A 25413-nucleotide genomic window follows, 5' to 3' on the forward strand; every position below is an offset into this window, starting at 1 on the left:
CTCAGAGTTGATGATGTATCTGTGCAGCCTGGAAGACAGTCTCTTACACAGTCACAGACATCTTCTGTTTCTCTTCAAGCCTTTTCTATTGATCAAAAGTATTAGTCTCCCATCCCTTCTTCTTTCTAACAGTTTCTCAAGGGTTAGAAATTGCGTTATTTTTGCAAAATGCTACATTAACTATTGCCTATAAGTAACTGTCAATTCGTTTTCACACCAAAGGAATTACAAGACGTTCTGGTCATCACAGTTGTTAGCCCAAGACTGACTGACTGCACAGCCAGCCCTGAGAGCGCTGTGGCTTCCGTATGTTGAAGCGTCTCGTGTCACCTTCTTGCCATGACTGCTCTGTTAATGCCATAAGCTGTACATACGGGGGCATGTAATCAGCCTAGTGACTGTTGTCCCTGCAACATTTTAGAGAGAAATTTTACAGATGAGAATGAGAAAAGTAACTGAATAAACAGGTTATAAAACATCTTGGTAGTCCCATTCTTCTCTGCAGTTTGCTCAAAGTTAAAATCGAGTCTATGTGTAAATGAATTTTTATAAACTGAAATAGTATAACGTTGCTTATCTGGAATAAGTTTAAAATTCTAGAACTTTAAGTATGAAATTTATAAGGTGGAAAAAAATGCTTCTGAAGCTAAAATATTTCTAAAGGTTAGTTGACCCACGGCCTAATTCTTTCTCTCTCGCTCCCGTATATGTTATCGATTTGGTAGTTTGCATCCGGATTATCACAGGATCACGACTTTCTCATCCTGTCTATGTTCCTGCATGATTTCACTGCAGTTTCTAGCTAAGTATTAGCTCCACAAAGAAGGGGCCAAATAGGATCGTGGTCCTTATATGAACTGAGAAAAGAAATTTTGTTTAAGTATGACAAAAGTTGCCTATTTCTTTTAATACTTCATTTCATTTAAGGGGTTAAAAGATACCATAAAATTTACAATTATGGTGCTTACTATGTCAAGAATAGTGCAAATAATTTTTGCAAGAATTATTTTATTTAATGTACACAAACACCACGAGGATATTTTACCACTGCCTTTTACAAATGAATGTGCACAGGCTTAGAGACATTCAGGAAACGTCCAGGTGAAAAGCCAGTGATTGTCCAGGCTAGGACCAAAATTTAGAGCTGGATGATGCCAAAGACCTTGTTTTTACTCAGGATACTATACAGACTCCCTAAAATACATTTGTCAACAAACCACTCGCCAAATAGCTTGTAGCATATGGACTGGATTTTCAGGGTAAGATAATATTGAGAAGAGAACAAAGGAGGAAAAAATAATTATGGTGACTAGAGAAAGAAAAGCAGTGCCAAGTAAAAAACTATTACCAAAAGAAAAGAAAACCATTTTGAGTGTCAGTTTCGAATCTGATGCCATAATTTTGAGGGTACAGAGACAGCTAGATGATGTCTAAGATACATTTCTTTCTCTCTTCAGTTCCTAAATCCCTAGAAGATTGCTAATTTCCCACTTCAAACTGGGACTAGGAGAATTTCCAGTGATTCAACTATTTTACTTGAGGGAACATCCAATGTAGCAAAAATCCTAATAAACTGAAAAATCTTGAAAGCTTACATAACATATAAAATATCATAAATTTAAATTATTTTGATTTGTAAAAATTAACACTTCTGAAAAGTGGCCTTACTAATAACTTACCTAACAGAGGAAAATAAACTATCACACAGAAAGTACGAGAAATAAATTCACAGTACAATTGTCCTTTGTTTGGTTTAATTAAACACCAGTGGCCGAACTCATTATCTCGAAGAGGTTTTCCGTAGCCTTGAAGAGCCCTAAGTGGACAGTAGGGGTGCAAACCCCCCACTCCCACTCTCTGCCTCAGTTCCTCCCAGGACCAGATTTCAAGGACCTTTGATAAACCAGCCTCACAGAGAAAAGAGAAAAATACAGAACACTGACAACAGCTTCACTGCTTCTGTTATCAGTCTGCTAAAGCAGATGGGGAAAAAAACACCATTTTTACCCTTTAAAACTCCAAGCAACATTTCCTCAGGGCCCCAGCATGGCAAAAAAGGTGTGTGTGCGTGTGTGTGTGCGTGTGCATGTGTGTGTGTATGTGTGTGTGCGTGTGCATGTGTATGCATGTATGTGTGCACATGCATGTGTGTGCGTGATGGGAAATGGAAATGGATGGGCCAGGGGGAAGGCAGAAAAGAGTAGGAAAATTAAACTTTAAATAGAAACTATGCGGAAGTTGCTTAGTAGGCACATTTTATCCATTTTGATGACACCTCTTAGAAACATTTCTGTCAAAAGAAAGTGGATATATTCTTTTGTGGGGATTTATTATCTTCCAAAAAAGGCTCACAAGATACAAACTCAATTCTTCCAACTCTAGTACTGTTTCCTTACCCCTCCGTTTCCTAACAGTAGTCCACACACACCAAATGAAATCAATGTGGTTAAGACAATTTTGTGAAATTATTTATACAATATATTATTGGGTTCAAATTATATCGATTCTTACTTGTCCATTCAACCCCAACTCACTACGTGCTGTTCTTTACTAAAATTGGGCATGGAGATGTGGTGGTGGATTCCCCTGGGGGACCACCGTGGACTATGTCTATCAATATTCATTTCTCTGCCATCCTCTCCCCCCCACGGCCCTGGGCGTGGCTAGGTGACTTGCTCTGAGTGATCGGCATGCGCGATGCAAGCAAAGCCTTCCTAAGTTCTGAACATTGGAGCTGGGCTCTTGGAAACCACATGCCGTGCTAAAAGGAGACTTCGGGCTGGACTCCCGAGAGATAAGCAGTCGCATGCAGAGAAACCCTGGACGATGAGAGGTCATCTTGTCACTCCATCACTAGCAGAGCTCCAGCTGACTGCAATGGCATGAGTGACCTCAGCTACACCGCGTGAGTAGAGCAACCATCTGACCGAACCCAGTCAGCTCACAGAATCATCAATAATAAATTGATGTTTTAAGCCACGAAGTTTGGGATGCCGACTAAGAATAAATAGATAAATAAAACAGGAAAGACTTAATCTGAAATGTGTGACCACATTGTCCTGAAAAAAGTCTTTCAATATCATAGGGAATTTTTAGGAACGAAAGAACGAATTTGGCCTCAGAAAATATCAAAGAATTAGTCTAAATCGCTAAGACTGAACACAGTAGAGCAATGCTGCCAATGTTATCATAATACTAATAGAGTAATTCATACAGAACAGATTGCATTGCATTCCCATAATCATTGTTTGTCAGCTCAGAGAAACAGTCCTGGGTATAAATGAGGCAGATTTTGCATTTTTAGCCTTGCTGCGTTGCAAGGATTGAGGTAGCTGGATTTGGTTCCCATACTGGGATGTAAAAATGGCAGCTTGCAAGTCAGACCCTTTTTATATTCCCATCAGCAGTTAATTATAATTCACAGCTAGAGCAAACACTAGCCAAGTTAGGCCACGCAACACGCCAAGTCTTCCCCCAAAGAGGATGCCAACATTGAGTTCACTTGCAGATTCGGGGAAGGAAGAAAAATTATACTAGTATTAGAACATTTTAACAGTCAAATGGCGCCACACTAGAGAGGATTTCAGCCCAACCATTACTCTTGGCTTTTTTGTGACAAAGCTAGTCATTTCTAGAGAGATGACTTTTCAAATAGAAGACACAAAAGTATTGAAAACGAAATTCAAAATCAAACTAACTCTTCTAGAAAACTGAAAGCAAATCTGCGTACGTGTTTTTTTATCTTTATTTCCTGTAACACAAGTAATACAGTTAATAAAATGACATCATTTGTTTTTTATCTTCCCATAATAAAATATTGAGTACAGTTAAAAAATATATGCTCTTTGTTTCTTTGAAATAGAGATCCATGTATAGTGTTCATTTTGGGGGAGGAGCTTTTTTTTTATTATTAAGGAATCCACTTTTGTGACCGTCAGCCCACGCTGAGTTAACAACGCTGAGTTCTGGAGGTAACTACATCCCACTCCGAATTTTCTGGTTATAATCTCTGTCTTCTCTCTTGACCACAATTGAAAACCCAGACTCATGAGGCCTCAATCTCTACCCAATTCCTGGCAAATGGCAAAGCCAACTATGTAGGAGTTGTTTTCAGAGGACGAAATGATTTTGTCTTTCCAGAAGACAAATCCTTCGCTTCGCTTTATGAAGCAGAGAGCAGCCCCAAGCCACAGACAGGCCGGGGCCTGCCAGGCCTCAACTGTATATTGTTCATTTTATTTTAAATTGAGTACAAATATAGACAGATATAGATATATAAATGGTCATTGTTTATGCTGTTGTTAAAGTCAATAGTCCTCTATGACATTTATCCTTTGATCGTCTTTATTTGTCTTAACATGACACTTTTAAAATTTGGGCATAAAAAATCTAGAAGTCTGACTTAGCTGGCTGAGGCAAACAAACTGGTAGGGCATAGACACCACAGTCTCTTCTACTTTTAGATATTTGAACACATAAATTCCTAAAGTTACGTAAGTGATATATATTTTGGACAAAGTTGTTTAGCAGTATTCCCATGAATAAATGCCAAATAAATCATTACTCATTACACAAAAATGAAAATAACTTCTAGATCAGAAATCAAAAAAAAATTATTTTAATAAAATTGCCAATATTTTTCCAGTTGTGACAAGAAAATCTACTTTTTAAACTTAATGTTAACTAACATTAAATTATATTTAGAAACAATTCACTGGTATACTTAAAAATGAGGAATAAATATTAATTATGCACTTTTTGAAACAATCAATCTAATCATTACATAAAAACTTAGTGGCGAATGCCACCCATATTAATTTAAAAACCATTCCACAAGTGTACAACGTCGTTAGAGCCCAAGATCAGTCCTGAAGGTGAAGACATACCAACTGTGCTGACCACAGTCTCCATCCTATTCCCAAATTCTCACCTCATTCCTGATTCAAAATTAAAAGCCAAGTTTATACTGGCTTCAATATCTATAGGATCTTTAGGATCAGGGTAGCAATATTCAGGACTGACTGGAAAAAAATCATTGTGTCTTCTAACGGGCCAGAGCTAGTTACGAGCCCAGATCATTCCAGATGGGTTCTGAGGGGACAAAATATCTATTACTTGGGAGAATTTCAACCTGGGAAGAAATCAGACAGTGGGGAGATATAATTTAATGACTGCTGACTCTACGGGTATCAGCCACCCCAATCATGACACCACAAAGAACACGAGAAAAACTGGTGCTTTTGCTTGAAAGATATTAATAAAAGTTGTCAATGGCTAAATATAGAAGCTCAGAGATGGTTAAAACAAAACAGAACAGTAAACAGACTTAATACCCTGCCCTGCTCATTTTTAATAGAAAAGTATATATGTGATGAGAAATTAAATCATAGACCTGATAGTATCTGGAAATGTTCTTTGTTTTCTTTGAAAAATAATTTGAGCTTATCCTGTTGCGTATTTAATCACATGCTTCCACTTCTTATTATAATTTGTTTTCTGGAAAAGTGATTTCATTTCTTGGAAAAGTTAGTACTCATTTCAAGTTGCCTTTATTTAGAAAAATCTTTTCTCTTTCAATTTTGCATCAATATCAATTATTTTATATATTTCTATCAGTGGTTCCAAATTTCTTCATTTCCTTTTTTTCTTGCCTTATCTTTTCGTTATTACATCTTCTGTTATTTATACCAAACTAATCAGTGATCGCTCATGGATATACTTAGCCATTAGGAATATTCAAAAAGGAAGAGGACTGCTGTCTTGGCCATCTCGCTATACGCTCTAAACCTTAGCAGGAGTTTTGGTGAGTGTGGAAGAGGTAAAGGAAGACAGACGACACTGTACAGGAAGGCAAAGGTATTCCTGAAATGGCAAATCCCTTGCTGATGAAGAGCATCAGCAATGAAAAATAGAACAAACTTATTTTTAAAAAGGAAAAAAAAAAACTAGACTAAAATAGAACATACTGAAGTGTATTTCATATTAAAGGAAACTATTTCTTGGTGAAACTTCTGCTTGAGTCATATATATATATGTTTGCATGTGCATATGTATTACATATACATAAAATATGCATTGGGTCATGATAGTAAATCTTCTTCATATTCTGGGTCATGGTAAAATATACTTGATAAGCACTGGAGTAGATGATTCTTTAAGAGGGTCTTTTAAGGTCCTTTACACCTCTCGGTTTCTATATTTTTAGATGATTACGGCTAATAAACAGTAAGGAAAATAAACAATACAATTATTACCAATACAAATAGGATCCTCTAACTGTTAGACTTTTCCCTCCTCAACTTTCCAACTTTAAAACACACTTCCTTTTATTTTGGAATTATTTTTAATGAATAACTAGAGAGAAAACTTAGAATATTTATCTCGCCATAGAACAATATGCTCAGTTTAAAAAGTTAGCCAAGCAGATGAGCTGCTTTCCTGATGCTAGCCCTTAGAGAATCGAGTGGATGGAAAAACTTATTAGACCATCATCCTCTCTTCGAAACTCACTAGCATATTATCCTAGCACTTGCGGCTCAATGTTCCCTAGAGACTCACCAGCCCAAATGCTCTCATCTTTCAAACACTCTCTTGAAAATTAACTTCTCTCATTTTTCCAAACTTGATTTTTCCAATAAGCAGGAAATCTGTGTGTTCAAAACCCTACTGAAGTGATAAGAAATACGATGTAAAACTGGAGCTAGTAGCTGTATTATTATTATATTATCCAATAACATTTTTCTCTCTATAACTATTTTTATGATGAAAGCACTTTTTATGATAAAAAAAAAAATCCTGTAATCTTAGACTACAGTCTAGGACAAACATGAGAGTTATTTATGAACTCATTCCTGAATCAGATATCACTGGAATAATAAAGGATATTGATAAATATAGCTGCAGGCACTGTTACACCAGTCTGCGTCTATCAGGTTAAGCTGGTAATATATTTTCAGTTAAAAACAGTTCGCTAGAACAGTCAGCTTAGCCTAGAACAATGATTTTTTTTAAATTGAAGAATAAATGTCCGTGTATCGCGAAACCAAGGAAGTCCTAGTGAGCGTCAGGCAGCTCAAACGTGGTGTATTTGCTTACCTCACAGACAGCTCGAACCAAACAAGCCCAAAGAACCCATGATCTTCCCCTAAAACCTGCTCCACCCAGGCTATGGTCTTCCTTCTTTTCACTTTCTCAGGATAAAAACCTCAGTGTAATCCTCGACTCCCTTCTGTGAAAGCAAAATCCAATCTAGGAGCAAATCCTTATACATATGCTTAGGAGGCTCCTGAAATACGCCAGGGTCAGGCTCCTAACAGTGGAGGAGGTCAAAAGTGGTCAGACCACTTTTGACCTCCTCCACTGTTAGGAGCCTGACCCTGGCGTATTTCAGGAGCCTCCTAAGCCTTTTTGCTGTTTCTACCCTGCTCTCTTACTATCTTTACCCAGCAGGCAGAACAACCCTGTCAAAACTCAAATCTGATTCCTGCCCTTCAGCTCAGAAGCCTCCAAAGGCTGCCCATCCACCACCTTTGAGTAACCAAATTCCGAAACTGTAGGCTGAAATTCCATTCATGGCCTAAAAGGCCCTTCCCCCAACCTACCCTGTTCCCCTCCCAGCCCCCCCTGCCACTGCCCTTCCCCCAACGCCTCCTGCTGCTTCTGGAGAATTACAGGAAAGCTCCTGCCTCAGAGTTTGCACCTACTGTTTCCCCTGCTTGGAACATTTCCCCCCAGACACTCACGTGGCTTGCTACCTCATCTCTTCCAAGTCCCTAATTCTGTCTTTGTAAGTACCCGTTACGAAACACGGCCACATCCACTTGCTGATGTATCACCTATGCTGCTTCCCAGCTGGGACTGCAGCGTTTAGAAGATGTAACAAAGACCTGTGGCCAGGAAACTGAGCATATTTACTATCTGGCCCTTTACAGAAAAAGCATGTTGACCCCTGGAGCAGAGGGCAGGACTGTGGAAAAGACATGAGCAGTGTTGTGAAAGGCCAGTGGGTGACACGGATAATCCATGTGACATGGCTAACTGAAGCCATGAAGAACGATGGCGGACGTGGGGGACAGAGAACGCTGCAAGTCAGTGACTGTTTAATAAAACAAATGAGGGGAAGTACCGAGAAAGCACTAGGAGGTGTAGGCTGTTAGAACCAGAAACTGTGCTAAGAGGAGGTGGGGAAGGATGGAGGTGGGGGATGTTGAGGGAGGAGGTGTTAGCAGCCGCCTTACAAAAGTGTGAAGAGCAAGGAAACACCTGCCCACCCCCAGGTTCAGTGGTACAAAGAGGCCAGAAGAAAGGAACATTCAGAGACTATCAGAGAACACAGGGCAGTTTTTAAATATTATGAAATCAGATTTGTTAGTGTACAATTAAAGGGAAAAAGAAAACTAATAAAAGGTGCTAAAAGTTGGCAATTTTCTTACAGCCTGGGTATTAATTAACCCAATAGTTATTCAGATTGCTGAAGATTCTCCCATATTTGATGCATTTTCTTATTTATTTCTATTTTTTAGAAGAGACGTTTTAAGTCAATATATTCATTTTTAAGGACCAAATTTAAGAAATAAGTTTCTGTCATTTAATTACTCTTACGCTCCTGAGAGGTTATAAACCTTATTAATGTGTCACTGTGACTTTCAATGTTTATGCATATGTTTTATATTTGTAGCATCTAAATTATGTACAGAACAATAGTAACTGTGATTCTATTCATTCATATTATGAAGATTTTAATATCTTCATACTTGCTTTGAATGCTCATTTTAATTAAGTTTTCTTCCTGGTTCTCATCTGCCCGACAGGCATACTGTAAAAACGAATAAACAAGATACATTTTTAATTTGTTCTCAATGAAAACACCCACGTGACATTAATTCTATTTTTGATGGAAACTGGTTTTGCCATATCTACTCTTTAGCAAAATATTTTGCAAAACTGTCCTTCTACCATGAACAATTAAAAAAAAACATTAACAGGAAATATGTTTCAATGTTATTGGCAAATATTTTCACCTCTATAGTCTTGACTAGAGTCTTCATTCAGAGATTCTAAGCCAAGTGGATAAATGTTTAAGAAACTTTATGAACGGTTGTACGTAAGATTTTTAACAAGAAAGAGCATGGTCTCTGGAAGAAATAAAGTTCTTGGTGGTTACTCTTTCAGGCACTCAGCAGGTTTTCTGGAATGCTACATGCTGGGTATATAACTGTGAGCGAGACCGTGAATGGGGTATCAGCATTCACAGTCTCTGGGACAAAATCCTCTTGCTAATTTTTTGGTTCTCTGTTCTGGATTCTTGGATTTCAGCTAAAGCGTAACCCAACAATTTCATTTTATACTCTTACTATCCACGCCTATGCGAGCACAGGAACACAACATGGCCACGTGGCCAACAGTCTAGACAAGCAGTAGGTTATAGCTAAATGGGCTATAAACTATCTTCACGTAGATGCAGCTACCAAATCAACAGTCCTTTTCCACTCACCAACTGGTTTCATGACAACTTACTTCCCTGATTTTTCTTTTGTCCTGAACTGACTTGCTACTGAGGAAATCTGATAAATTGTTTAACGTGAAAGACAAGTTTCCTGGTACACGATAACCATTCGACATCCCCTGTGCCTGGCTTCAAATCCACGGCCCCCAGCGCACTCATACTTTCGAAATGCAGATCTGGCGACACCACACTGGCCCTGCTCAGAATTCATCGATGCTTCTTCCTATTGATTTTATGTTAAGGAGCAAACGCCTTACCATGACCCATTTATCGCATAATTTATCATTCAAACTGGGACACTTTTGAGAGTGAAAGAGGGTCATCAATTTTTATATCAGTAAACCAGGGCAGGCTGTGAAAAAGAGGTTAGTGTGGTCGCCCCACCCACGAGGCCCTGCCTCTTGTCCCCGCCAGGTCCCTCCAGCAACGGCAAGGCTGTCATGCTCCCTCCTGCGTTTCCACCCAGGGTGGCGGCGCTGACGGCGCAGGTGTGGTCAGATTCCGGGCGTATTTGGAAAGCACGTGGGGTGTGGGAGGAGAGTAATAATGCCCGACTTCCAAGCTTTGCCCAGCGGCCGGTGCACTCGAATAGCTGACGACGGAAGAGCAGCAGATGGAGGAGACAGGAGCAAACTGAAAATGCCCCATCTATCATCCAGTGGAGAAACAAGAAGGCAAGAGTTCATCCTTCAGGGAATGGGATCCTCCCTTGGCCTAACTCGAAGACAGCGCGTGGAAACGAGGTATCGGAACACGACACGTGGCGTTTGACAGCAACAGCTCTGAGGTCGCCATGCTCTCATCCCAGCTGTCACTTCCTAACCACGTGATCCTGGACACACACTTAATCTCTCTGTGCCTTAGTCTCTCCACTGGAAAATGGGGATAATGACAGAATTCCTCCATTGACTTGCGACAATTACAGCAGATGATATACATAAAGAGCTTAAAATGCTGCACGGTACAAACAAGCATTGAACGAATGTCATGTATGATGGTTATTAAGTTAAATGACTTATTATCAAATTAAATGTTTAAAATGTTACCATAAATTAAAAGTTTGTTTTAAATTTTGTGTTACGTACATTTGATAAATTTATTTTTATGGTATTAAATATCGTATGAAATAAATGTTTTCATACTGTGGTTGCCACGAGGCAGTTATCGCAGGATGTGTGGCCCGAGCCCTGGCGGAGTGCAGGACGGATCTGGGCCTCCATCCCTCATTTGCAGAGTAGGGGCTGGAGTTAGCTGGATCTCAGCTGTCTTCTGCAATCACAACAATCTACCTGCATCTAACTTCAAACTACATTTCTCATAATGTTGACTATCCAGAGGAAGAGAGAAGTTTTTTTTTTTGTGGAGATTCATAAAAAATGTTTTGTTCGTAATAGGCTTTAGTTTTACCCATGAATAAAGCAGCAAATTACCACCTGGAAAATTTCCATTATTTCTCTTTAATTGGCAATTGCCATATGATACCCTCTTTGCAGTGAAAGGAAGCAGAGGAAAATAACTTTCAAAATAATTATGCTATTAATAAATGCTTACATCTCTATATAAACATGTGTTTTCTTGAAAGTAAAGGTAAATTTGATTCTTTTAGTTCAAATCATTTTTTCCCATCATATTCCACCATAATCAATTTCAGATTGCTTAACGAAGGCGGTTCTCATTACTCACAGTAGTTATGTTCTGTAACGTCAGCGTGATCAGTGGATCGGCAAACATCAAACCACTGCTCCTGGGGGAGAGACAGGGTTCGCTCCCTGCAGGCTGCTAGTCACCACATCTTTGTCAACTAATCGATATACAACCTTGCTTTACGTGTGCTTCTGTTTAAAGACACCTCGATAAATACAAACTTGTGATTCCTCGACATTGACCTCACAGCCACCAGTGCCGTCACCCACGCGTGAGTGACGCTTACGTAACACAGGGATTCTCTCTGCAAGGCACGCTGCAGCCTTCACCAACTCAGGGACACTAGACAGCACTTCAGCGCTATGCTTGGGGGGCCGCTTTACACAGCAAAATCACCCCCAAAAGGCACGAAGACATGGCATTACACAGACAGTGAAAAGGACACTTGCTTAGTGCACGAGCGCTGAAACACGAACGCGGCATGTGGCCTCATTAGACCTCAGCTGGGAACATTCACACACACAGAGTGACTCAAATGTCTCCCCGCTCTGCACGTGTCTGTGGGCGTCTACGAGTGACCGCGGACGCACTGCACGTACTGACGGGGTTACAGATAAATTTTTAAGAGCAGGTGAACTCACAAATATAGAAACTGCCAATAATGAGGATCAACTGCATTTATTTTTTAAATCAGTTTCAATTGATCATGGCTTTTAGCTCTTTAATAATATTTATCTGCTCTTCAGAACTACTACTGAGATATTATTGATTAATGAACACAACTACTTAATTGCAGATGAGGAAATCAAACCTATGTTGTTAACTATTCATAAAGTACAACTTCTTATAAATCAATTACCTAAATCCATCTACTTTATAAGCTTACGTTTTCTGGATACAATCTTCCTAAATCTTTACTATTTCATGTATAATCATAAACACTACTAAAAGACTGTCTACAAATGATGATGCTGGGTTAGATACTGCACTAGCAAATGCTATAGTTTACCACCTACTGTAAGACTGGCTTCTATTCAGGAAAAGAAATATTAATAAAAAAGAAATAGGAAAGGAATAAGAGAGACAGCCTTGTTAATTTAAAAAGCCATCTTTAATGTTAACATGAACTATGATTAACAATAATGTGAAAATTATATTTTAAAATGATCAGAAAAATCAGAAGTCTGGGTGACCTTTTTTCTGAAACAGTGAAGTGAGAAGTGAGTTTGGTATCTATCACGCTCTTTGATCCTCTCAAAGGACTTATCTTTCCTGCTACAAAGCCTCTGGGCATTCGAATTATTCATCATTTCATGACATATTTGGGGCTCCCTGGCCGAAACAGCTCTCTAAAGATTCATGCAAATAAAAAGGATAGAAAAGAAAGTCTTTTACTATATAATGAAAAATGAACGTAATGCTTTCTTTTAGGTAAAAGTGAATTTCTTTTTTTTTTTCTGTCATTTTTTAAGGACAATACAATCTTAGAAAATGAAATTATTTCTGTTTCACTTTGGAAAAGTTTCACTTCTTAATATTTCCTAAACAGAAATGCTTTCGAACTAGGTTGAAGGTCTGGCTGAACAATTTGAGAACTGACCCAATTTTTCAGAGCTCTTAGGATTATTGACTATAAACACTTGAATTCACTCCATCTTTTCTAAGAAATTTATTAAACCATTATCAGGTAGCTTCCAGAATTGTTGGGAGGGCTCAAGATTAATTTTGCAGGAAAGAAAAAAAAAAAAAGAATCCCCAAACCAAGCTCCAGAACTAGCCTGATGAGAAAACAGCTACCTCATCCGGTGCCATTGGTACCAATAGTGTACACCAAATGCCAAGGCCACCAGGATCAATGTCACTTCTGCATCGAGACTTTTAGATATTATGCTCCTGCCCTTTAAACCAGAGCCCTCTGCCATCACACTCACTGGCAAAAACAGAAAGTCCCTGCAAAATCTGTCTCCTGACATTGATCAATCCCCAAATGAAGTATGGCAAACATTCGTTAGTCTGGACAGGGCTATAAACCTAGTGACATGCCCACTTTCTAGCTGCACGAGAGACCAGGAATTTGATTTCTGACTTCTAAATTGGTAAGACAGGACCCATAATGTTGTAATTTCATGAATTAGAAAGGCCACTCAAAATATTATGGGACATGGAAATTGTCTACCACACTTGTGTTTTGTGTAACACAGGAACATAACATACTTAAAAAAAACAAATCAAGCTGCAAATTTCAGAACTGAAAGGAACCTTAGAAAACAATTACATTTCAGCCTCTTTATTGTACAAATGCAGTCCAAGGGTTATCTATTCATTTAAACCAGAGCCACAAATCGGTATTTGAAAGCGGGTGGTTTTTTTATTGGGCCCTTAAAAAAAAAAAATCACTCTCTGTTTCTCCTATCGCTAGTGCCATTGGTTAGCAGAAACTGCTTAGCTGAAAATGCAGGGAATTATGTTTAAGGCGATACATTTATGATTTAAACAGCGCGCAGACTGGCTGCAGTTTACACCTGCAATATCCAGCTAACATTCCCCTCACCTGCGAGACCCTGCCAGGCAATGATTTTGTGAGTTGCTGCCCAGGAGACTGAGGGCTTCTGGAACACTCCGACTCCCCCTGCCCACAAACACACAACGCAGCAAGTCATGCAAAGGTGATTCCCACTGCAGGGGGGGTTTGGTTATTTCTACGTGAGGGCTAACTCGCCATAGTTAAAGGCTGCTTTCGAAGGACATGATCCAAATAGCCTAACCCAGAAAACAACCTCAGTGCAGGGAAGGAAAAGCAGCAACAGTGAGTGCAACAGGACACCAAGTCCACCTGCAGCAGCCACAGCTCTGAATAATGTCATTTGTAAATCAATTAAAAGCTGCGTTCATAGATATCAGACACTCATTGCGTTTACCAAACATAATCCAATTGCATTGCCAGGGGGAATGAATGTCACAGTGTATTTGGTCATTACCGCAGTCCTCATGTCCAACAGGATAAACAAACTAATCCCAGGCCTCCGTCCTGTCACTGAGGCAGCACAGAAGTGGCGTCAAGTCCACAGGCAGGACGTCGGGCAGGCAGGACCAGCTTGGCCACTCGCTGGGGAACCGCTGCCGAGGTGCTTGGTATCTCTGCCCTCTTTCCTTCATTCGCAAAAATATTTATAATATAACATACCTAGGCTGGGGGGTGACTGTGACTATAAAACAAGAAGATGCACACAGAGCATTCAGCATCATGCCTGGCACAAGACGGGCATTCGATATATTTTTTTCATTTTTTGCAGAGATGGGGGTCTCGCTATGCTGCCCAGACTATTCTCCAGCTCTTGGCCTCAAGCAATCCTCTTGCCCCGGGCTCTCAAAATGCTGGGATTATAGGCATGAGCCACTTCACTCAGGCAAATTTTTAATAGTTGTTGTCATTTTAAGAATTAGGTTCAAAGAGACGCCGTAGACCCACGACCCGGAGCAGCTCAGAGGCGGTGAATAATAGCTCTTCAAGTCTGCAATAAAAAATGGCCTCCAATAAAACTGCATTGCAAAATGGGAAAGAAACAGAATGGGAAGAGTAAAAAGTTGAAGAGGCAGAGCCTGAAGAATTTGTGGTGGAAAAAGTATTGGATCGACGTGTAGTAAATGGGAAAGTGGAGTATTTCCTGAAGTGGAAGGGATTTACAGATGCTGACAATACTTGGGAACCTGAAGAAAATTTGGATTGTCCAGAGTTAATTGAAGCATTTCTTAATTCTCAAAAAGCTGGTAAAGAAAAAGATGGTACAAAAAGAAAATCTTTATCTGACAGTGAATCTGACGATAGCAAATCAAAGAAAAAAAGAGATGGTGCTGACAAACCAAGAGGCTTTGCCAGAGGTCTTGATCCTGAAAGAATAATTGGTGCCACGGATAGCAGTGGAGAATTAATGTTTCTTATGAAATGGAAAGATTCAGATGAGGCAGATTTGGTGCTGGCAAAAGAAGCAAATATGAAGTGTCCTCAAATTGTAATTGCTTTTTATGAAGAGAGACTAACTTGGCATTCTTGTCCAGAAGATGAAGCTCAATAATTGTTTGCATTGCTTTTTATATATATTTATATATATATATACAATCTGGGTCTTGGTTTTTGATTTACTAGTGTGAAGAAATAACTACATCTAATAAATCAAGTTTGATAAAAAAAAAAAAAAAAGAATTAGGTTCAAAAAATTTACAATCACCTGACAGCTGGAAAGGGCAACTGTTCAAGAATATTTCTGGAGGAAGTCTTTGTTTTTAATAGTATAAAAAACACAAGTAGAAAGCATAGTCCAATCTGCAGTAGAATCCTACGAAACACAGAGAATCAACTTTCCAGAGTGTCGTTGACAGAAGAGCAGCCTCCCAGGCTGCCCTGTGCTTTCCTGTTCCGAGCCTCGAGGGCTGGCCAGGTTTTCGTTTTCATGCTGTAGGGAATAGACAGTTTTGAATCCCTCTGTCCACTGTTCGGTTCTGACATACTTATTCAGGCTTGTCTAGCAAACTGGAAAGGCCACCAATTTTAAAAAAGAGACTGAGACACCTTCTAGGAAAGAACTCTTTCAAAGAAAAGAATTTGGCACTTAATATTGAACCACTAATAAAAATGGAGGGTATAGCAGTTTCTATATCTCATTGACGGGGAGATAAAAATGGCAAGTAAAACCCATCATTTAATGAGGAGAAGAGAAAAGAACAGTATTGAGTATAAAAGGACACCAAATCCGATGCTGGCCGTCACACCTCCAAGGAGTGTCATTTGTAAATCAATGACAAGCTGCATTCACAGAAATAAGACACTCACTCAGCATCTGCTTCCCTCAAAATTCCATGCGACACTGAGGTACAATTAGCACTGTAGTACTTTGCTTCCATGCATTAACTCCACAAATATTTCCTGAGCACCTATTCTGTGCCAGGCAACTTCCTAGGCATTGGGGAATCGACAGTAAACAAAACAGTCTTGAAAGAAAACCTCATGGAATTTATATTCCCATCTATCTGGGAAGGCAGCCAAGCCTCTCTCTCTCCAGATCTGCCCAGAACAAAGAGGGACCAAAGACTTGTACGCACAGGATCTTCAGAGGCCTGGAAGGCCGGACTCTCCTTTACCCAGCACACACATTACCTGGCCCTGTAATTATCCACACCCAAGGGCTGGGCCCCAAACGGTCAGAGCAAGAACCCTTGTCCTATAGGAGCTTATCAGCAAAGGGGAGGCGTTAGCAAGTCCCTTGAAGAAGGTGTAATAAGCAAATATTTATGTAAAGGTATAATTGATAGCTAATGCTACGTGAGAAAGCATTTTTTTTGCTGAATTCTTTCCAATCTGACTTGTGGGAAAGAACTAATCCAAACCACTCTTTCCTTGATAACCAATTTCCTCTTGGTAAATAAGAGAAGTGTCTAAGTGTGGATTTAGATTAGAGTCTAAAGCCAACACAGACTGCATAAATATTGTCGTACTGAATTGACCAGTTCCTACTAATATTAAGAGCACAAGCCAAGTAAAGGTCTTTTCAAGCTCTCAAATCATGTGATTTGGGTGGAAAATTATACTACAATTAATGGGCACTGTGATAAATCCTTTATATACAGAATTTCTTATAAAGGTAGTCTTAGTTCCAACTTTACAGATTTGTTTTCAGAAGAAGGAAAGAAAAGAAAGTTGTTTCTGCCAAAATAGGTAGTAAAATGGAGAATCCAGGACTCAGATATAGGTCTATTGTACTTGAAAGTCATTACTTTCAAATTAGTTCTTGGCCTTCAAAAATACGTAGCATGTTAACAAGGGTAGGGGTGTCTGTGAGAGACAGAGTGTGTGAGAGAGAGAGAGAATATGAGAGTCAGAGGGAGAGCCGCAGAGCACAAGAAGAAAAGATGAGGCTGGTGTTTGGGCAACATTAGCCTGTGAGAAACGAGAGACAGGCAGGAAGTGTATTATTTTCCTTCCCGAGGTGTGATTCCCGCAGGACCCACCCCTCCAGAGGGCAGGGCAGGTGCTTACAAGGTGCAAAATACAACTGCTCTCAGTTCTGCCAGGTGCACATTTGGGAGGACAGTTTGGAGCTAGAGGCTGGAGGTAAGAGGTTAGGAGTTCAGGACCTCAGCAAAGTGGGGTTGGGGAAAATAGCAGAGGAACTTCACCCTCGGTAACAGGCACCTGCTCCTACAAAGCGAACTCCCTAGCACCATGCTCCCACTCTGCTCTCGTTCAAGCAACTCCAGAGAAAGCACTACCCAAATATCCCCAAATCTGCCCCCAACCTAATTCGGCCACTAGGAAAAAAATGACTTAGAGAAATGCAGTCACAGCCCGGAGATGTGTCAGGAGCCAAGGGTGGTAAGGGCAGGCCTTGCTGTGTGAACGACGAGGCACCATTCCACTCCGCTCCCTCCCTTTCTCAGGCAGCTAACGACGTCACCTTATTGCGAATCAGAAAAAATGTAATCAATATAAAAATGCAAATTACGAAAGCCACGCATACGAACAGGTGAGATGATTGTGCTATGCCTCACGGTAGGTCTAATGAAACTTGCGTGGTGGGCCCTGAAGATGAATGTGAATGAGGTCCCTGGGGCCAGGCAGCTAAGTCTGGGGAGAAGGGAGGATACATGAGCAAGTCATGTGGCCCCAGAGCCACAGCAGCCTGCACAGGGCCATCGTGCACACCCAAGGGGAGGCCCTGCCCCAGCCCCTCCCCCCTCGGCGCCCCCCTCCAGCCAGGCACCTTGTACGCTGCAACACCCACTGGACGCCAGCCAGGGGCGTCAGGGAAGGCCGAGGGGTGGAGTCAGAGATGAGGCCCAAAGAGAAAAAAGCAGCTCAGCCTGACGAAGGGAGAAAGAGAGCAAGAGCATATCCCACTAAGAGGGTCTAAGTGGAAAGGCATCGAGGAAAGATGGAAAACTTAGAAAGTGAGGGCTGGGAGGTGTCTGTACTGCTCAAGAGCAGAGAACAAACGGGAGACTCGAAATGCAAAGGGCTTTGACATGTCAGCCTTTAGAATCCACCCTGAGGAACCAGGAGCCATGAAAGGATTTTAAGGAGAAAAGTGGTAGATCAGATGTGCATTTTTAAACGCGCCCCCCCCCCCAGCCAGGTGCCAGAGCACGCACCTGTAGTCCCAGCTATTTGGGGCGCTGAAGTGGGAGGATCGCTTGAGCCCAGGAGTTCAGGACCACCTGGGCAACAGAGTGAGACCCCATCTCTTCATAAAAGAAAATAAAATGCAGTACCCCTTTCATCCTAGCAAAGTGAAGAATTCAGAAGTGGAAAGGCTTATTAATTAGAGCATGTGGGTTAAGGAGAAGGGGACAGATACAAAAGCCATTGAGGAAGCTGAAGTGACAATTGCCAAGTGATGATGTAAATTGCCGAGGGAAAGAGGCAGACAGCATGACAGCAGTTTCCAGCATGGCAGGGAACACAGGCAGGGGAGCAGGTCTGGGCGGGGGCGGGGTGGGGCAGGGTGGAAAATGAGGCTCATTTTATGCATAGTACTATTAGCAAGGTCCCAGTGGAGCATTCATGGGATGCCCTGGGTAGATTTACGGGGAAAGCAGAAGAAGAGAAACTCATGAAGGAGAAGGGGAATCGTGGTTAGAGATAAAGAAGAAATCTAGAAAGTGCTAGTGTAACAAAAGCCAAAGAAGGTGACTCATACTTTCAACTATAGACAGGTACCAAGTAAGACCAGATCAAGAAGGTTCCACTGGACTTAGTGACAAGGAGGTGGTGGTGATAATTCTGAGAGCCATGTCGTTGGGACACATAAGCAGAGCCTGAACGTGGAGGCTTGGAAAATGAATAGGCACCGAGGACATGGAAAAAGAGCGTGGAAGGGAATGAGCGGGAATTAGTCACACAGCCAAGTGTGTGTCAACAACTTTCAAATGTAGAAGGATGATCACCCGGCATAGTCCACAGATGGACTCACTGCAACTTTCGTGATTTGGGGTCACCATGGTTCTTTCCTTCCTAAACCTTGTCCTTCCAGATAGTCACGTCTGTCCAATACCCTGTAGGAAACATTCCAAGGACAATATAAGCCTCTCTCTTCTCTATGTATCTAATTTGGGCAGTTAATTACACGCTCCTTGGAACTGTTGAGTATTTTCATGTGCAAATGTCCTAACTTCGAACAAGCTGGAAGCCCCTAGTGCTTTATTTAAATAAAAAGTGATACGGCTGCCCACAGAGCTCTCACAGCTTTGAGCAGATGCGGAAGTGAAGAACAGAACCCTTGTATGGTAGAATAGTGAACTTTGGAATCAAACAAACGTATTTGAATCCTGGTTCCTCCCTTAATAAACTAAGCAACCTCAGTCAAATTACTCTCTTTGAGACCCAGCTTCTTCTGTGCAGGGCGAGTAGTAAATGGTCAGTATTTATTGAACGAAGTCAAAAAATAGAGATGATATTAATACCCTAATAGTAGTTGGAAAAATTAAAGAAGATAATCATGTTAAGTGTCTAGATGCAATAGATTTCAGGTTAGCACTATCTGAGAATATATCTTTCTTACAGATTTCATTCTCTAGACTTGGTATGAAAAAGATAAGGAGGACAGGGAACCTAAGCAACTACAGAGTTGAACAGAAGGTTCCTGGCCCAAGCTTTACCGGGGGTTTAGTTCCTTATAACATCATCTCTAGAACAATGTTTTTCGTCAACTGTGGTCCTTGAAAACTTGTATCACAATCACCTAGGGTGCTTAATTTAAAAGATATATATATAAAAAAACAAAACAAGCAAACAAACAAAAAATAAATGAGTGCTAAATTCCTAGAACCCCTGCCAGGTCAGTCCCAAGAATGTGCAATTTTATGGAGGGGATTTTACACGTCGGAAGGCGTCAGGGCTTCCAAACCACCCTCTGGAAGTCCAGCTCACCCCGCCTGTATCTTGCTCAGAGTCGCTGTGTTCCAAAAGTATCAGGAAATAAGTCTGGAGGCTTCGCTGGATACTGGAGTAATCGATGTTTGCTGGGATCCCACTCGGGGCGGGCTCTGTGGAGTCACCGCTGTCTCAAGGCGGCAGAGGGAGAGACAGGCGGGATTCCCCAGCTCCTCCTTTCCAGGGCTGCAGAAAGTCAGGCATGTCTGGGCACGATCAGAACCTCCCTTCACCGCCGCTCCCTGCCGCCCGCCTTCCTCACACCTGCAGGCGCCATCAGCAGTGGACAGCCGGCCACGCTCAGGCTGGACCAAACCCAGACCGACACCAAAGGGCTCACTTGGAAGGGAACTTGCCTCAGAATCCCCAGTGGGCGAAGACAACGTGGTACGTATACCACGGAGTACTGCTCAGCCATAAAAAGGAATGAAACAATGTCGTTTGCAACAGCTTGGGTGGAACTGGAGACCATTATACTACATGAAGTATCTCAGGAATGGGCAACTGAACACCGCATGTTCTCACCAGCAAGCGGCAGCTAAATGATGGGAACGCTGGGCACAAAGAGATGCAGAGGTCACTGGAAATCGAGAAACCGGGAGGGGGCGGCGAGGGGAGGGGTAAGACTTACCCATCAGATACAGTGAACACCTGCTGGCAGGCACACAAAAAGCCATTCATTAAGCATTATACAAGGTAACCATGTAACAAAAACATCTGTACTGCCTTAATGTTTTGAAATAAAAAAAGAATCCAGAGAGTCTGTCCAGGTCAGGTGGGGGGGGGAGTGAAGCTCTTTTTCCCTCCCCTCCTGGGCAAGGCGATGGCTGAGCCGTGGCCGGAAGGAAGTGGCCAGCAGCCGCCCCCCACTGTAGGGGGAGCAGGACCCCCAGTAAAACCCCAGGCCAAGGCCCTACAGTGGCAGGGTACTCAGAACAGCTGGGGAAGCACAAGGAGCCCAGAGGGGCTGCAGCAGAGCGGAAGGGGAGAAGCTAAGAGGAGAAGCGGGGAAACTGTTTGCCTAAGGCCGACCCCCAGCCTTGCCCAAACCCCTGCTCAGCTGCCGAGCACAGGGGACACATCCTCAGACTCCCCACGAATTCCGATACTGTACTTCTCTATGTAAACATCCAAACCTTCCCAAATGAAAAACAAATAACTGAATAACTGCATCCTAAACACCCAGCTCATTTACTGTCTCAAACAATAACACTTCCTACTTTACAGAAAAACCTCATGACGGACTGAAGTCATTTTAAAAAGTTTCTGGGCAGATGCTTTGCAACTGTTACACCACAGTAACCCATCGCCGATTCAGACTCATTGCAGAGAAGCCCTGGCAAAATCAGAGGCCGAATTATTCTGTTTTACTTAAATAAATTTCATTAGCTTTTTTGTGCATGAAGGAAGGAATCAGGCTTGCCAAGATTGCCTAATAAAGTTTGTTTTGAGGAAGAGATTTTTAAAGGATTGCAATTAGCGTAGGTCAGCACCAGTCTATGCTACGTTGGTTTCTGCTCACAGTGCGATTTCTATGTTTCCATTTAATTAGATAATTATAAATTGTTTCAAGAGCAGTCTATTCTCTTCACTAGACTTGTCCTTTATTTAAGGAGATGCACTGACCAATTTTTTATTTTTTTATTTTAGCAGAAGGAAACTGCATGCCTCCAGAACTAAACCAAAACGCTGGCTACTTGCCTTTCCATTGCTACCATTGCAACTCTTCCCTTCAATCAGCGTTCCTCAACCTTAGCACTATGGCATTTTGGTCCAGATAATCCATTATGGTGAGGGGCTCTCCTGTGCTTTGTAGGATGCTTTGTAGCATACCTGGCCTCTTCCCAATAGAAGCCAGACACCCCAGGTGTGACAATCAAAAATGTCTCCAACGTTGCCAGATGTCCCCAGGCAGAAGAGACAGTGGAGGGAGCGACGTTACCCAAGGTTGAAACTATTCCCTTAAATCAATGACTCTGTCTTTCTGTGGGGGGAAAATGATCCTGTCTTTTTTCTCTTGTTCATATTATGAATATATTCTTAGAAAATGACCAGAAGATGTATTAATAATTTAATTTTGAAGGGCAGATTTCTATAAGGAATGTCAAAAGGAAAGGTCGTTAGAATAATTAACACATGCGAGAATGAAATTTGAAAACCATGTTTTATCAAAGTTCTTCTCTTGGGAAGTTCCTAACAAATAAGCTTAAATGTATATTTGGCACTGCCGGCTTCTAGATGAGAAATTATCTGGGAGATGGAAATTGGCAGAAGAAAAAAAATGATCTTCAAAATAGTAACTTCATTATAGCTCCAACAAAATCAAGCCTGTTAGTGAGACTCACAGTCTTGGTATTTCTCTTATAGGTATACGAGTGCAAATTAATGTAACCCTATTTAAAATCAACACAGTTGAACTGTTATTGCTAAAAATGAAAAGCCGCCCATACTGCACTTTTGTACAGCTCCAGATATTTTGTCCCCAAATATAATTTCCTTTTATTCATTGAAAATAAAAATTTAGCTATTTATACATAAAATATGTTTTAAAGCACATCCAGAAGAAAAATAATCTAAGAGAATTATTCCTGTTATTGCTCTTAAAACAAAACAAAAACATTTCTTCATTTTTACAAGTAAGCATTGTCCATCATGCTGTCTATGCCTTTTTGATGATCTCCTACCGCTGGGTGGGTCGATCCGTTCTATCGACATGCAGATGGGTCAAAATATAAATTAACGCTCTCCAGAGCTCCCACATGCAAGTCAGATGGGATATACACAAATTAAAGTAGTTAAGCCAATAAAAGACACCTGTCTGGCGAAGGCATGCGGGACCAATAAGAAGTGGGCTTTGCTCTAATGGACAGAACACGGGGGAAAGAGCACCCTAGAAATCAACGCTAAACCACAGGTCAGTGACGAAGCTGCTGCAGTCACCATCTTGCTTTTCCAAAAGATACTTAAGAACCCGACTTAACTGCCCCGAACTTGGCAACATTCCATCTTGGTCTAGGAGGGAGGACCACAGTCATTGTCAACCACTTCCACCCTGAAGAGAAATGCCAGAGTGGTAAGAAATTTACAACTTCTGCCCAAAAATGAAAGACCAGGGGTTTGGGTAGTGTCATTTGGTATTTCTATTTTTTTTTTTTTCCTTTTTCATCTATGGCCTCCCAAACTGGGGATTTTCCAAGCCTTAAGAAAATAATTTCATGTTTTCAAGTCAGCTGAATTTCTAATTTCTCCCAATTTTCTTTTCCTCCTTGGTTCCCTATTTTCAATTAGAGGGATCAACATCTCTCTAGTCACCCAAACTAGAAAACTTCAGAGAAACCTCCCTCTAGCCCATTTGCTGCAACTGGTAACAGCTGCCCAAGGTCCCCCGACTCTACAGCAGCGTCTCTGGTAGCTTTGCCCTCCTGGCCACCAGGGCTCCCATTGCCATGGTACAGAAGCCATCATTTCTCTCAGCTAGATTCATTCCAGAGGCTTCCAGATGCTCTTTCAACACCAGTTTCTCCTGATGCCAAAGCCTTAATGCTTATTACTGCTAAATTTGTCCTTCTAACACACGGATATAATCACATAAGTCAACTAGATAATTCTTTAATAATTCTCTATTTCCCATGGATTAAAAATCAAATTCCTTCTCATAGAAAGTCAGGACTCTCCGCTATGATCCCTGATCAAACTTTCTGGCTGACACACACATATAGTCTAATCATTCCAGGTTTTCTATCATTCTTCAAGGTGTCAAGGACTTTTACATCTGATATTTTTCTTTTGTTGGTCTGTCTTTTTATAAGGCTATTGAACTCAGTCTCTACTTCTCTATGGCAAAATTCTGTTCAACAGCCAATGTATTTCGGTTAAAATTATTAGCTTATACTTTAGTGTTCCCAGGGCACCTTATTAATGGCTTCATTATAGTATATAACTATATTGTATTTTAGTTGCATACACAACTATTTGCCCTTCTGAACTGTGAACTCCTTGTGGTCAAGGAATATGTCTCATTCATCTCTGCAGTCTCAGTAGTTTAGCTGCAAAAGAGTTAGTGTTAGTACTATTCAATTTAAACAAGCTTGATATTAATCACTGAAAATAAAAGACAACTTCCCAATTATACGTACTTTTATTTTTCTCGTCTTCTTTCATTTTACCTTTACCCAGATTGATATAATTTTTTTTAGTTCCAAAATCAAATGTGGCTATGAGACTCATCCAATGATTGTTTAAGAAATTAGAAGAAAAAAAATAATGAGTGGGAAGAAATTAAGTCAGCATATTTCCTTTATCATATTTTTCAAAAGTTTTTAAGAAACATTTTCAAAACTAATCAAAATATAAGACTTTCATCACTTCAATTTGAAAGTAAGAATTTTGCTCTTTATGAAAAATAAGTGTAGTTTGTTTTCTTACACAGATCTGACACAAATTCATTTGACTATGCAAAACCACTGCTATTCAAGGAGGTAATAATTATGGCTGTCTCTACAAGGATATTGTTTATATAAGATTCCATATAGATATTTGTAAGTAAAATCATTCACTTTCTGAATAGAACAAATGAAACAAAAGATATCTTATATTTCAAAATAATGTGCTTACAAAAATTATTGCTATATTCTTTGATGAACAACTTTGTAGGCTACTGAAATTTTCCTGTTATTCTAAGCATTTGGTTAAAACATTTATACAATAAACCCATTACTAAAAACTGAAAGTAATCTTTGGACCCTGAGTTATAAAAACTACTGAATTTCAGTAGTGTGAGCAAAATCTTACCAAAGGATTTCTGTCATTTCCCAAAAAATATGCTATAAATTGCTACTGAAGTGAAAAATATGAAAAAATACTTGAAGAATTCAAGTCATATCACTGTATGTATCTATTTCCTTTCCTTCAACATAGACTATTAGCTTTTCAAACTAAATAATCAACAAAATTAATGTTATGTAAAATAATAACCTCACATAATCATAAATCCTTGCTGAACTTCATTAGAGCTCAGGTTGATTTTGTTAAACAGATGCAAATATAAGTCAAATTCAGAGAAAAAAACCACTTTTACCTGTGGAGCATTTTTAAAGAAAACATTCCTATGTTCAAATTTATAAATAATAAGAATACGAAGCTATCTTTCCTAATGTGGTAACTTTTTCACCAAACTAAACTATAGCTAACATTATCAAGTAATAGACATAAATGCTATAATTGAACTCTGAAACAGATTTTCAAAAGTTATCTCAAAACTCGACATTGGTATTCCTCTGTATACTCCATTTAAGTAAGTTGTAAGCAATGATTGCCTTAAAAAAACAATTGAGGGCTTGTC

At 40.4% G+C, this 25413-nt stretch overlaps 1 protein-coding gene and 1 pseudogene across 8 annotated transcripts in view; one reads left to right on the forward strand and one right to left on the reverse strand.

The window, feature by feature from the left end:
* Nucleotides 1–25413, reverse strand: part of CAMK2D (calcium/calmodulin dependent protein kinase II delta) — a 210055-nt gene that overhangs the window by 105248 nt on the left and 79394 nt on the right. The window lies entirely within an intron of this gene.
* On the forward strand, nucleotides 14702–15326 carry LOC123627701 (annotated as a pseudogene). The gene has a single exon (XR_006731434.1). The product of XR_006731434.1 is annotated as a chromobox protein homolog 3-like (transcript).

The sequence above is a fragment of the Lemur catta genome, chromosome 26 (genome assembly GCF_020740605.2).
Source record: "Lemur catta isolate mLemCat1 chromosome 26, mLemCat1.pri, whole genome shotgun sequence".
Classification (NCBI taxonomy): domain Eukaryota; kingdom Metazoa; phylum Chordata; class Mammalia; order Primates; family Lemuridae; genus Lemur; species Lemur catta.